Source organism: Cricetulus griseus, chromosome 2 (assembly GCF_003668045.3).
Source record: "Cricetulus griseus strain 17A/GY chromosome 2, alternate assembly CriGri-PICRH-1.0, whole genome shotgun sequence".
Classification (NCBI taxonomy): Eukaryota; Metazoa; Chordata; class Mammalia; order Rodentia; family Cricetidae; genus Cricetulus; species Cricetulus griseus.
The window spans coordinates 81,036,071-81,049,757 of record NC_048595.1 but is presented as its reverse complement, the minus strand read 5'-3'; the positions used below and the strand labels follow the sequence as shown (position 1 = coordinate 81,049,757).

General features: G+C 38.0%; 1 long non-coding RNA gene across 1 annotated transcript in view; it reads right to left on the bottom strand.

Annotated features, from left to right (window-relative positions):
- LOC113830989 overlaps positions 1-10,692 on the bottom strand; it is a 45,234-nt gene extending 34,542 nt beyond the window's left edge. The window contains exon 1 of the long non-coding RNA XR_003482208.2: positions 10,610-10,692. This is a non-coding gene — a long non-coding RNA (uncharacterized LOC113830989). The remainder of the gene's footprint in view (positions 1-10,609) is intronic.
- Between the last annotated feature and the right edge of the window lie 2,995 nt (positions 10,693-13,687).

Here is a 13,687-nt window from a genome sequence, read left to right as displayed (position 1 = left end):
CCTGTTTTTTTGACAAAGAAGCTAAAGATATACAATGGAATAAGGAGAGCATCTTCAACAAATTTTGCTGGCATAACTGGATGCTGGCATGTAGAAGACGGCAGATAGATCTACATCTGTTGCCATGCACAAAACTTAAGTACAAATGGATGAAAGACCTCATCATAAATCCAGCCAAACTGAACTTCTTAGATGAGAAAGTGAGAAATACCCTTGAATGAATTGATACAGGAGACAGCTTCCTGAACATTACACCTGTAGCACAGACACTGATATCGACAATTACTAAATGGGACCTCCTGAAACTGAGAAACTTCTGTAAGGCAAAGAACACAGTCAGCAATACAGAAAGGCAGCCCTGAGAATAGGAAAAGATATTCACCAACTCCATATCTGACAGAGGGCTGATTTCCAAAATTTACAAAGACCTCAAGAAGCTAGTCACCAAAACACCAAATAATCCAATTAAAAAGTGGGGTACAGAAATAAATAGACAATTCTCAACAGAACAATCTAAAATGGCTGAAAGACACATAAGAATGTGTTCAACATCCTTAGCCATCAGGGAAATGCAAATCAAAATGACTCTGAGATTCCATCTTACTCCAGTCAGAATGGCTAAAATCTAAAACACCAATGACAGTTTATGCTAGTGAGGTTGTGTAGAAAGGGGAACACTCCTCCACTGCTGCTGGGAGTGCCAATTCATACAACCACTTTGGAAATCAGTATGGTGATTCCTCAGGAAAATGGGAATCAATCTACCACAAGATACACCAATCCCACTCTTAGGCATTTACCCAAAAGAAGCACATTCATACTGCAAATATAACTGTTCAACTATGTTCATAGAAGCATTATTTGTAATAGCCGAAATCTGGAAGCAACCTAGATGCCCCTCAACTGAAGAACAGAAAATGTGATACATTTACACAATGAAGTACTACTAAGCAGAAGAAAATAAACAATGGAATCTTAAAATTCACAGACAAATGGATGGAACTAGAAGAAACCATTCTGAGCAAGGTAACCCAGTCACAAAAAGACAAACATGGCATGCAGTCACTCATATATGGATTTTACACATAGAGCAAAGGATTATCAGCCTACAATCCACACCACTAGAGAAGTTAGGCAACAAGGAGGAGTCTAAGAGAGACATAAATGGTCCCTCAGAGAAGAGGAAATGGACAAGATCTCCTGAGCAAATTGGGAGCATGGGGGAGGGGAGAGGGAGCTAGGAGAATGAAAATGGAAGAAGAGGAAGAGTGAAGAGGACATAAAGATCAGGAAGGTTGTGTAGAAGGAAGAATATAGGAGCACAAACTATAAGACACCATCTTAAAGGGAACCAGTATAGGTTTAAAGAGAAATCAGGCATTAGGGAAACGTCCAGAGATCTACAAGTATGATACCAACTAACCTAAGCAACAGTGGAGAGGCTACCTTAAATGCCCTCCCCTGATAATAAGATTGGTGACTAAATTATATACCATCCTAGAGCCTTCATCCAGCAGCTGATGGAAGTAGAAACAGATACCAACAGCTAAACACTGAACTGAACTGGAATCCAGTTGCAGGGAAGGAGAAGTGATGAGTAAAGTGGACAAGAACAGACTGGTGAAACCCTCAGAAACAGGTGACCTGAACAAGTGGGAGCTCTTGGCCTCCAGAGTGATCATTGGGAAACCACCATGGAACTTATCCAGACCCCATGAATGTGGGTGTCAGTGAGGAGGCCTCAGAAATCTTTGGGGATCAGTATTTATCCCTAGCATAGGTTGGATGTTGGGAGCCCACTCCACATAGAGGGATACACCCTCAGCCTAGACATACATGGGAGGGCCTAGGATCTATTCCAAAGGAGATGACAGATTCTGAAGATGCTGTCATGGAGGACCTCACTCCCCATGGGGAGCAGAAATGGTATGGGATAGGTAGGGTGTTAGTAAGGGGCAGGGGAAGAAGGGAGGGAGAGGGAACTGGGATTGACTTGTAAAACATTCTTGTTTGTAATTTAAATTTAAAACTGGAGGAAAAAATAAAATATGTATTCTGTACCACATAGATACCTATTCATGATTTCATTAGGCAACTGCTTTGAGTTCTGATAAGGGTGATTCTTTTAATTTCCACATTTATTAAAAGTTATGGCCAAAATGGGCTACCTGTGCAAATTAAAACTGGCAATGCTATCCCAGCACTCGGGAGGCAGAGGCCAGCAGATCTCTGTGAGTTTGAGGCCAGCCTAGTCTCCAGAGCGAGTGCCAGGATAGGCTCCAAAGCTACACAGAGAAACTGTGTCTTGAAAAACCAAAAGAAAAAAAACTGGCAATGCTTCAGCATATGTCCCTCATAAAATGAAACAGTTCTTTTCATATTACAACATTAAACATATTATAGGTGTAGTGTACAGTTCATTTAAAAATTAAAGTTGACTTTATAGTTGGAGCATGACCCTCTTCTTCTTTAAATACAAGCATGCTTGTTAAAGGAAAATTGAAAATCTGTGTCTCATGTCAGAAGATCCACCTGATATGGAATAGAAAACCATCAAAGTTAAGGGACTATTCTATTGTCACTAATATCATAATCCTTTGATTTTACGTTGACTCTTTAAAACTTTGGAGACTCCAAAGGTCACTGGTAGGAATGGTCACAGTTCACTGTAGAAAATGTAAATATTTTAAATGAGGTATGCAGCAAATTTTGGAAAGGTTACAGGACCACAATTTGTCAAGTACATCCAGAGGTTATAAACTTAATTCATAGTTACCTAATTCAGAAGTAACCCCACAATCATGTAAAGAAAGACAGATTAAGCATCTTTCTAGAATTGGTACTCTATATGACCATTAATATCACAAAAGAAATTTCAAATACATATATACATAAACCATAATTTTGATATGATATTTTATATCTTAAAAAGTTTTGTAGTTCCGGGGGCTGGAGAGATGGCTCAGAGGTTAAGAGCACTGACTGCTCTTCCAGAGGTCCTGAGTTCAATTCCCAGCAACCACATGGTGGCTCACAACCATCCATTATGAGATCTGGTGCCCTCTTCTGGTGTGCAGATATACATGGAAGCAGAATGTTGTACACATAGTAAATAAAGTCTTTTAAAAAAAAGTTTTGTAGTTCCAATTCATTTAAAAATTAAAGCTCACTTTGGAGTTGGAGCATGACTCTCTCCTTCTTTCAAATCCAAGCCTGCTTGATGGATGCATAAAGAAAAAGACAGGTAGATTTTGCTGACAACTTGGTCAAAGACTTTGGTTTTTCTGCATCCTGTCTGATAATACAATACTAAAAGCATCACAGTCTTCAATGCACTATTAGAGGAAGTAATTTTACATTCAGTTTCTAGAGGAGAAAACTGAGACTCAATAGGACAGGTGACTTAGACCATTCTGAGATGCTATACCATATATAGAGACATATATATCATATCATACAATATTAGAGTTTAGATGAAGAGCAACAGTCAAATGTCAACATGGTGTGCTGTCACCACATGATATGAATGGATGTAGCATCAACATGCTGTATCACTGAAGATGATAAAATAATATCTCAGACAATATTGCTTACCAGATTGTCACATAAAACGCTAAGTTTATTTAGCACACTTCCCACTACCCAGCCCAGTGCTTGGATTGTAAAAGCACACGCCCACACGTGGCTTTCATGTATATACTGATAAGGTAAATTCAAAGTCTTCATTCTTGCATAGCAAATGCTCTTACACATTGAACTAAGTTTTCTCTATTATCATTTCATTAATTTATACATTAATCATATCCAATGCACTTGCAGGTACATTCCATGAACTAAATGAAGGCTACTATTTAAATAAATTTCACTAGGATTTTAGACTTTTCCTACTCCATAATGCGAACTAGGATACCATATTACATTTAGTTAGCAAATTTCTTTAGATGATTCTGCTGTGCCATTTCCTCAGACTTGATTTTTGATAAAATTGAAGGTTTTGAGAAATTGACTCAGGCATTTTGTAAGATACCCTTGACTCTGAGTTTTTCCTACTACATTTCCTGTGGGAAATGGGTAACAAGATTTGGAGAGGATAACATCTCAGAGATGTGGTGTCGTTCTCATCATCTGACAGGAGGGAATGTGTCATTAACATTGCTGAAGATACTCATCTTGGTGTCCCAGACAAGTGTTTTCCAGGTTGAAAATGCATTGTATTTCAATCAACTTCTTGTAATGATTTAGAAAACCATCAATGTGGATGTTTGAGGTGTTTTATCCCATATAAGTTTTTTTATATTATATATTATATTTATATTATATTATATATTATAATATATATTATATTATATCCCATATAAGTTCTTATCTTGGTCCTGATGTCAACTTCATGTGCTACCTTAAATATCCACACTTTACATGTAACCTATGAAAAAATGTCAAAAAGAAAAAGACAGTCTTCTGGCATCTTATGTTTTTGGCAGATGCCAAATACTCTTTATTCATGGGAACATAACAACTGATGATATGTGATAAAATTAAAAATTTTATTATATATAACGTATACTATTAAACCTATTAAATGGAAATAAAATCACTATTCTAAGTTTTTGTAGTTTCTATTTTTATTTTTTGAGACTATAATATAATTGTATCATTTCTTCCTCACTTTCTTCCCTCTGAACCCTCCTGTTTACACCCCCTTACTCTTTTCAAATTTATGTCTTCATTTTCATTAATTGTTTGCACATAAGCACACACATACACACACATGCACACACATACCCACACTCACACACATGGTTATAAATTCAAAAACACAGATAAATCATTCTGTATAATGTTACTAGTATGTATATGTTATGTATACATTTCCAGAGCTCAGCATTTGGTATTAGAGAACCAGCTGTTGTGCTGACACCTGAGGAAGATGATTACTCCCTCTTTTGGAATCCTTTAGTTGTCTGTAGACTTTTGTCTAGGATTGAGGCCTAATGAGCTTTCCTCTTCCAAATTAGTATGTCTATTGTTACTATCTTTGTTTAGCTCATGTTTAGGCAGCCATGTTTGGGAGACTTCATGGCTGTAGCTTCTTTGATATTTCTAAGAGTCACAATCTCACAGTGTACTCCCTATTCCTCTCTCTATTAAAGTCTTTCAATCTCCTTTTCCCCAGTGGTCACTGAGCCTCAATTTCAGGAATTGTGTTGGAGACATATCAGTTGGCACTGCTATCTACAACTTTTATATTCTGTATTTTTATCCATTTGTTTTTAACTATTTTTATCAGTCATAGTTCTGGAAGAAAGAAAAATAGGTAATACAAATAATGGGACAAAGGATCTAGTAAGAATGGTGAGGGTGGAGAGCAAAGGGACTCTAAGCTGGTGTTTAAGACTTCTTGGTCTAGTTTGATCAAAAGCCTACATCTCATCTAGAACTGAAGAGCATGAGAAGGGAACCTTGAGACAGATTTTTTCGGGAAAATGACTTTCAGAAAGGTATTAAGACATCATCTAAAGAACCACCCAGTCCATGACAAACCTGTAGGCAAGAAACCAACAAAGCAAATAAATCTCTAACCTCAAGATAACATTTCCCTGTAATATGCCTGATTCCCACTATAGTGGGAAATTACCAATACGGATTCAGGTAGAAATATAAGGGTATTTAATAGGGAAAAGCCTTACTTACAAAGCAACCTAGCCAGCCGGCGTGGCAGCAGCCTGTACAGCAAGAAGCAAAGTGAAACCGAAAGAGCAAACGCAGTCACACTACGTCACTCTGACCACGCCCTCACAAGCATGATCAGGCACACCTGTAGCCAGCCCCTAAGTAGGCATGGCTACAGCTTCCCCTACATCCCACCATGTGGGAAAAGAAGCTGTAGTTTGGATGATAAATGTTTCCATAGGCTCAACTATTTAAGTACTTGGATTCCATTTGTGAGTGTTCTTTGTGAAATTCTTATGAGGTGAAGCCTTGCTGGGGAAGTACATCACTAAGGTTCTTTGTGAATTATAACCATGCCCCACTTCTAGTTTGCTCTCTCTGCTTTGTTTTTTATCATTCAAGATGTGATGTCTTAGCTTCTTCCTGCCCCATGCTGCCTCTTGCTGTCCTGTTTCCCCACAGTAATGTATTCTTCCTCTTCTGAAGGCACAAGACAAAATAATCTTTCTTTCTTTCTTTCTTTCTTTCTTTCTTTCTTTCTTTCTTCCTTTCTTTCATTGCCTTAGTTCATGGTATTTTATCACAGCAACAGAGAAATAACATGAGAAGTTAAGAGAAGGATGGAAAAGGTCTTGGATTTTGATGAATCCTTAGAATCACTAATTACATCCGGTCTGGTACAAAAATATATCTAGAGGACCATAGGATGATAGTTTGTATACCTGCACTTTAAATAACATGAGCCACAATCAATTCAGGACTATATATACCATTCCCACCATGATCTAATACATTACTAGAATATTTGCAAAATCAGAGCTCTTAATGAGTTCCCAGACAACCTATGTCAAGGTGGAATAATTCTAAGAATTAGACTCTATGTACCATGTCTTTTAGTTTATTATCTAAAACACTTCTGTTTTCTTTTCCAGACCTTGAAATACATGCAGCTACTTATACTCCCCAATACAGACACTCTCTAAATTTCCCATTTCTACTAAATAATCTAAGTTCTCTTAAGGCTGAGTAGTATTTTGCTGGAGAGATGGCTCAGTGGTTCAGAGTGATGAATACCTTTGCAGGGGAATGTAGTTCAGTTCTCAGGACCCAGGTAGCATGACTCACAACCTCCTGTACCCCAGCTCCAAGGAATCCAATGCCCTCTTCTGGCCTCTCTGGCACTATTGCACATGGGTTCGGGTACATACACCCTCATACTCATAAATAAAAAATAAAAATAGGTTTTAAAGTTTAAATAAGAGATTATCTAAGAATTCCTCCAATTGTAGAGATTTGTAGAAACAAACCAATTCTCAGAAAGATTATTAGCAATTAGTTCCACTGATGTTGTAGTAAGGTTGAAATATATCACTATTGACAGAGACAAGAAAAGACCTCAGTAGGGAAGAATCAGAAGGCTGACTGTCTTTACCAGAGTCATAGCCAACAAAATGTCCATCAAGATAGCATAAGGGCACATGACAGTCAAGAGAACAATTGTCCATTGCATAAAATGCTTGCATTTCAAATGGAATTTTAGGAGAGAAATGTAAAAGGAAAAAGGCAGTTTTCAAATGTTCCTTACATTTGACTAACCTTCAATATGCTTTATGTCATGGTATTGTGTCAAAAACATCATTAGGGCTATTTCAAATACTAGTTCAGTTCCTAACCCAAAGTCACACTGTCCTACCACAGTTCCAGGCACATTCTGGACGTACAGCACACAAATCTGAAGGAATGATGCTTAATTAGCTTAAGTGCTGAACTAATTTTCTAGAAAGAACTCCCTGACCACTCTCTGTTTCCTGGCACAATTGTTGGACATAGACAGGAGTCAGCCAGCTCTCCTATTTTCATCTTCCAGTCGGTAGGACTCATTTGAGCACCTGAATGAAAGTCATTTTATATTCTGTAATGACTATAACTCACTTTCTATTACTTAATAAATGTGATGAATAAGAGAGGCCCTATGTAGCCAGATAGCATTTGCAAATGGGCCAGTGTGACTTGACAGATGGATCTGGAGCCGGAAGCAGGTACTGAGATGCAGGAGGCTGCAGGTATTGGCAGAAACTGACTCCCAAGCCATTCTTCTCTCCTTGGATGGTGATCAATGAGGATTTTTAGCTGATTGGAAAATCTGAAAGATGGTGCTGACATTTTTTCCCTGCTTTTGGCACTGTGTGTATTGTCTAAAGAATAGGATTCAGTGTGTTTCTTCACTCTTCCTATGTTTCTAGCAGTTTTGTCACATTAGAAAAACCACTTAGAGCACTGAAAATACAGTCATGAGACTGTAAAACCTCCTATAAGCCTTTCCTGGAAGCTGGGATATTTAGAGGAAACCACCATTTTTTTCTCATTTCATCTTATATTCTTTGTCAAACTTACAAGACATTTTCAGTGACTCAAGAAGAGGTGGCCCGGGTTCCTGGAACACTTTGCTCAGAACAGTCTAACAGGAAAACCTGGGGTGTAAGCAAGGGATCCAGGTTGCATTTTAAATACATACTTTAAAAAATTTTGGTCTGTTTGTTCTTTCTTTGTATCTTCTCTATATTCTTGGGAAGATAGGGATATACTAGCAGGAGGGCTGTTGCAGAATTCACTCTTGAATGCAGAGATTCTCTATTCTAATTGCTCATTAGAATCTTATAGAAAACTTATAAAAATAAAGATGTCTGGTTACATGACTATATGTGGGACTTGGATATTTAAAGAGAACACTAGTAGGAAGACATTTGACTTATTCAGAGTAAAAGGTTCAAGTATTCAGATATATAGATGTTTTGGGGGGTTATTCTAAATGACCCATTGATTGGGAATTTAAAGCTCAGAGAACCGTGATCTTCCTCAGGATCAAAAAATTTTGAGGAGAATTCAGGGCTCAGGGAATCTAGGTCATAATATTTCTCATATTGTTATTAACTGTGACTGAAATTACTCATAGGTTTCCAGAGAAGGCAACAGAATTTAAAAGATCTACACCTTCACACAACAAATCAAAGCCAGCTTAGTGCTAAAGCCCACCTTTACACTGACTTGCAAGATGATTACCAATGTGCAGCACTGTCGATCTGATTTAATTTGAAAGGTATTCCTAGGATAATTTGATAAAGTATCTATTAAGACAAGTAAGATTGGAGAATGGAGGGACTCTAAGTTCATATGATGCTGTCTAGATCCTGTCTTAATATGAGCCTTCATCCTATCTAGACCTGAGAAGTGAGAGAAGGAACCAGTGAGGCAAATCCTTGTGGGAGCACCAGCTATGGACTCATACACTCACTGCAATCAGACAGGCAACTAAACTGATCCAGTTGGGAGCTGAGAAGTAATGAAAAATCCTGACCACTCCATGTCTTTAAATTCAAAATCAAATTATTTTAATGTGAGCATTAACAGGTCGACAAGGTGAATTGTCCTATAGCTTCTGGATTGCAATTCCCTTTGGCTTTAATCTCAAAGGATGTGTCAAAAAATAAAATGTCACCCTGGGTTGAGGAGATGCACTGGGTGCTCTGATCAGACCTTCTGCCTTTTATCTGATGCTGTGCTTTGTGTTCTAAATCTAAATTCAAAGATTGGACATAGTGAATTGAGAGATAAACATTTACAGTAACAGTGAGAACGCCATGAAGCCTGCCTCATGCTTTACTAATATTGCAAGACATAGACTCCAGAGAGAGAGAGAGAGATTGAAAAATGATGCCATTGTTAATCTGAGTTGAAGGTATGTGTATGATCTATTTTAACAAGCTTCAGCTTTTTCCACTACAAAGATTAGAATAATAAACAAGTTATTTCAAATGTTGTTAAAGTAAATCAAATAGCAAAACATATGGTGAATGTTTAGCTCAGTGCCAAGTACAGGGAGGACTCCTTTGCAGGCGCTCCTGTTTTTTTATGCTGTCACATTGCTCCACATCCCAAAGGAAAGCATTTGCTGAGTTCTTGAGCATTCAAGAACCAGATACTTGCAAATTGTTTCTTCTGCCCTAGCAAGCAAAGTCCCTGGAGTGCAAATCCATGTGAATACCTCTTGTGGAAAGCGTCCAGTAGTAACTTCTGACTTACAATGCACCACAGGTTTAGAGCTAGCTGCCTAGAGTGAACTTGAGGTTAGTGAACTGGTAGAGGGTCATTCTGAGACATAAAAGCTCATTTTTGTCATGTATTCTTCAGAGAAAAGTAATTATAGGAAGAAAGTAAAGGGATTCAGAAGTTCAAAATCTTCATGCCTCTGTAAGTAGCATAAGTGAAAGTAGTTAAAAAAAAAAACAACAACAACAACAAAATCAAACCTGTCTCCTTTCTGTGTCTGTCTTACCTGGCTTGCCCTGGCTCCATCCCATCTATCATTGTCTAACTGACTTAAGAAAGGGCATGTATCTATGGAGTGATAGGGTGGATGCCTTTATCAAACTGTTGCCATCCCCATTAGGTATTTCTCTTATTGCTGTGACAGCATAATTGACAGCATGCAACTTGAGTGGGGGATGGTTTCTTTTTCTGCACAGTTTGAAGGTACAAATGGTACAGTCCACCTTGGCAGGGAGCACATGGTAATAGAAGGAAGTATCCAACATAGAATCAGGAGCATGAGGCTACATGCATGCATCTGAGCAGACCAGGGAACAGGGAAAGGAGCCCATCAGTGTGTGCTTGGGTTCCTTCTTTTTCATTTGTAAATCACTTGGAGAACCTACTCATGGGATGGTAACACTGCTGCTCACACACAGTTCAATCTTTCCTCCTTAGTAAACCCTCTATAGAGATGTACTCCAGGGCATGCTTATGGGTGTATCTCCTAGGTAATTCCAAATCCAGTCATCTTGACAATGAAGATTAACTCTCACAGAATTCCAAACTATCTTACATGAGTTCACTTTAGATGCTGCCAAAAAGACAAAATTTAATAAGCAACAGAATTTACCTTGGAAATAAAACTCTTCCATTCCCCTCATTCGGGCCCAGCTACAGGGAAAGAAAGCACATGCTTGCATCATCCTTCCTTGGCCACATTTGAATGTGAACTACAGTTACATAGCCTCTTCCTGCCCTGGGTGCGGTCTTTATTGATAACCACAAGGTGGCACTGCAGATTAAAGTGAAATCCGCAAACCTGCTTTCGTGGCCCAGGTGAGGCTCTTGTTCTCTTACCATACCCGGAGTTAAGATGCTGTCCCCATCTGTTCATTTTACAGATGGTGACTCTGAGGTTTGACACAAGGCACACACACTACCTAAGAAATATTTTGTGTAGACCATAAATCTGCTCCCTGCACTAATCAAGAAACAAAATGCATTTCCCTCTATAAGTGCCCAGGTTGTACAAATTCTCCTCCAATGTAACAAAATCTGTAAGGCACCTTGGTCATTTTTGATGAATAATTTTCCGTACTGAAATGTATGTTATAAATTAGAATTTACACACCAGGGAGACTGGGATTATGCCCACTTTGTTTGCCACATAGAAAGGTCTGGGCTTGTTTTTACAAAGTGTGATTTTATGATTCCTCATATGTGAAGATAATTTCCTTACAGGGAAAATTACTTCAACCTTGTCTCTAAATTACTCAACTAAAAAGTACTTATTGTGATCCTCATTTGTTCAGGCTCTAAGCAACTGCCTTCTAAGAGGGTCTTTCTTAGAGCTGAGAACATGACAAATGAGTCCCAAGGACTCTACTATTCTCATAGGTCTGCTCTTGTGTCACATGTTGACTTCTGGAGATTTTATTTTTTAGGAAGATTATGGATGTTTGGTGCACAGTTTCATTATTATCCTCTCCTGCACTGTTCCCACACAGAGACACTAATTCATCATTGCTCCTGACTCCTAGAGAAGCCAACTGATTTCTGGAATTCAGTGGTGGAATCTAGGATCCTGGTTGAGTTTCTTGGCATTTTTTTTCATGGTTTTAGAGAGGAATCATGTCTCTCCACTCAAGCTCCTTGAAAATGTTATTTTTCTTTGGGTCTCTGCTTCAGAGCCTCACCATTATGTCATTTTAGGCTACCTGATGCTTTCTTAAAGCTTATTAGAAAGTGAATTGCAGGGGAATTGGGATTGACATGTAAAACAAGCTTGTTTCTAATTTAAATAAACAAATAGGAAAAAAGAAAGTGAATTGTATTTTCTGATGATCCTCTCTAGTTCTTAAGTATAATATGTGCTTTCCAATGTCCAGTCATTGGTTGTCCAACAAGAAGCCAGTTCTCAGGAAATTTACATTTGTTCTTTGGATATAAGGCTGCAACTTAGGGATGAATAAAGGTCATCATGTTCTAGAAAGTTTCTCTTCCATCAGGGAAGAAAATGTCAGTGTTTCTTAGAGGGGAAACAATAAAGGACAAATTTATCCAGGTAAGGTTTTGATCTTGCTTCATACATATTTTATTGCTCAGATAAACCAAATGTCTCATTCAGCACTCTCGATTCTGTGGAGTAAAATCCAATTGTGGACAGATAATCAAAAACATTTGAAATTTTCATAGCAAAAAATGTGTGAAGAAAGAAGGCTCACCAGTGTTGATGAGGGAAACTAAGTTGAGATATGCTGATTTGTTCTTTAGGCTGTCTCAGAGGATTCATCCTTGCCCTAAGTATGTTCTAAGTTTTGTCTGCTAAGTTACAAAGGGGTGTGACTGACAGTTCTTTAAATCTTGAGTTATTTACCTCTAAAATATCCCCTACCAACTCCTCCTTACGTTCTGAGCCTTCCCTTCTGGCTGAGTTCTCTTTCGGTTCATTTCCTGAATCCTCCTGTATTCAGGATATTTAAGTCCTTCATTATCTACTCCAGTTTCCCAATGTTCTTTTCTAAAGACTCATGGCCAGAACTGTATGAGCCCCATATAAGTCCACCATACAAATTCATCTCTGTCCTGGCTGGTTTTTATGTCAAGTTGATATAAGCTGGAGTTATCTGAAAAAGGAAGGAATCTCAACTGAGAAAATACTCCATAAGATCTGGCTAAGGCATTTTCTTACTTGGTGATTGATGGGGAGGACCAAATCTATTGTGGGTGCTGCCATCCCTGGGTTGCTGGTCCTGGATTCTTTAAGAAAACAGGTAAACAATCCAGTAAGCAGCACCCCTCCATGGTTTCTGTATCAGCTCTGCCTCGAGGTTTCTGCCATGCTTGTGTTCCTTTTCTGACTTCCTTCTTACCATAGGCCATTAAGACAAATACCATATTTTTTATCCATAGAAACAGAGCTTTTGAGATTGAAAATAGTAGCTCCTGAGTCATGCAATAGAGTCCAGATATGTAGATGTTGAATATGGATTCAGGGCCCTTGACCTTAATGTTCCTCATGATTCTTACTAACTCAGAGATGTTTCTAAGATATCATGTTAATCTATAATATGACCATTTGTGAAGTTCTACTGTAATTCTATCTTACATAGCAATTATGAGTGTTCCTATATTTCAACCAGGATTGATTGCTTTCTTAAGCTTGGGTTTCAGAGAAATAGGACAATGATAAGTTAATGTATGGAAATGCACAAGACCAAATGTATGACAGTGTGTACATACATGTGTGTTTAATCAACACTAATCTCCTCTGTAATTCAACAAAAACCCAGTGGGGCAAAATTAGAATCAACACAGTTCTTCCCTCCTCTTCATTTCAGAAGAGTGAAAATTTCCATTCACAACAATGTTCCCAAAGTTTAAACAAAATTCACATCGTATCAATATAAACTATCTCATGAGTAAAAACTGAAATTATGTGGTTTGTCAAGATGTTAAATATGTAAATCACTGTTTTACTCTCTCAGTTAGCAATAATTTATGTTTACTGATGAGTTAAAATTGACCAAGAGCTATTGAATTTAATTTCATATTTAATTCTTCCAGTAATCATACAAGGTAGATATTATAATCTCCACTTAACAAATACAGAAATCAGGGTGTGCAGATGATCACAAATTACCCAACCATGGAGTGACAGGGCTAAGACATGCAAAAATCAAGTCTACATGACTAAAATATGATGTAC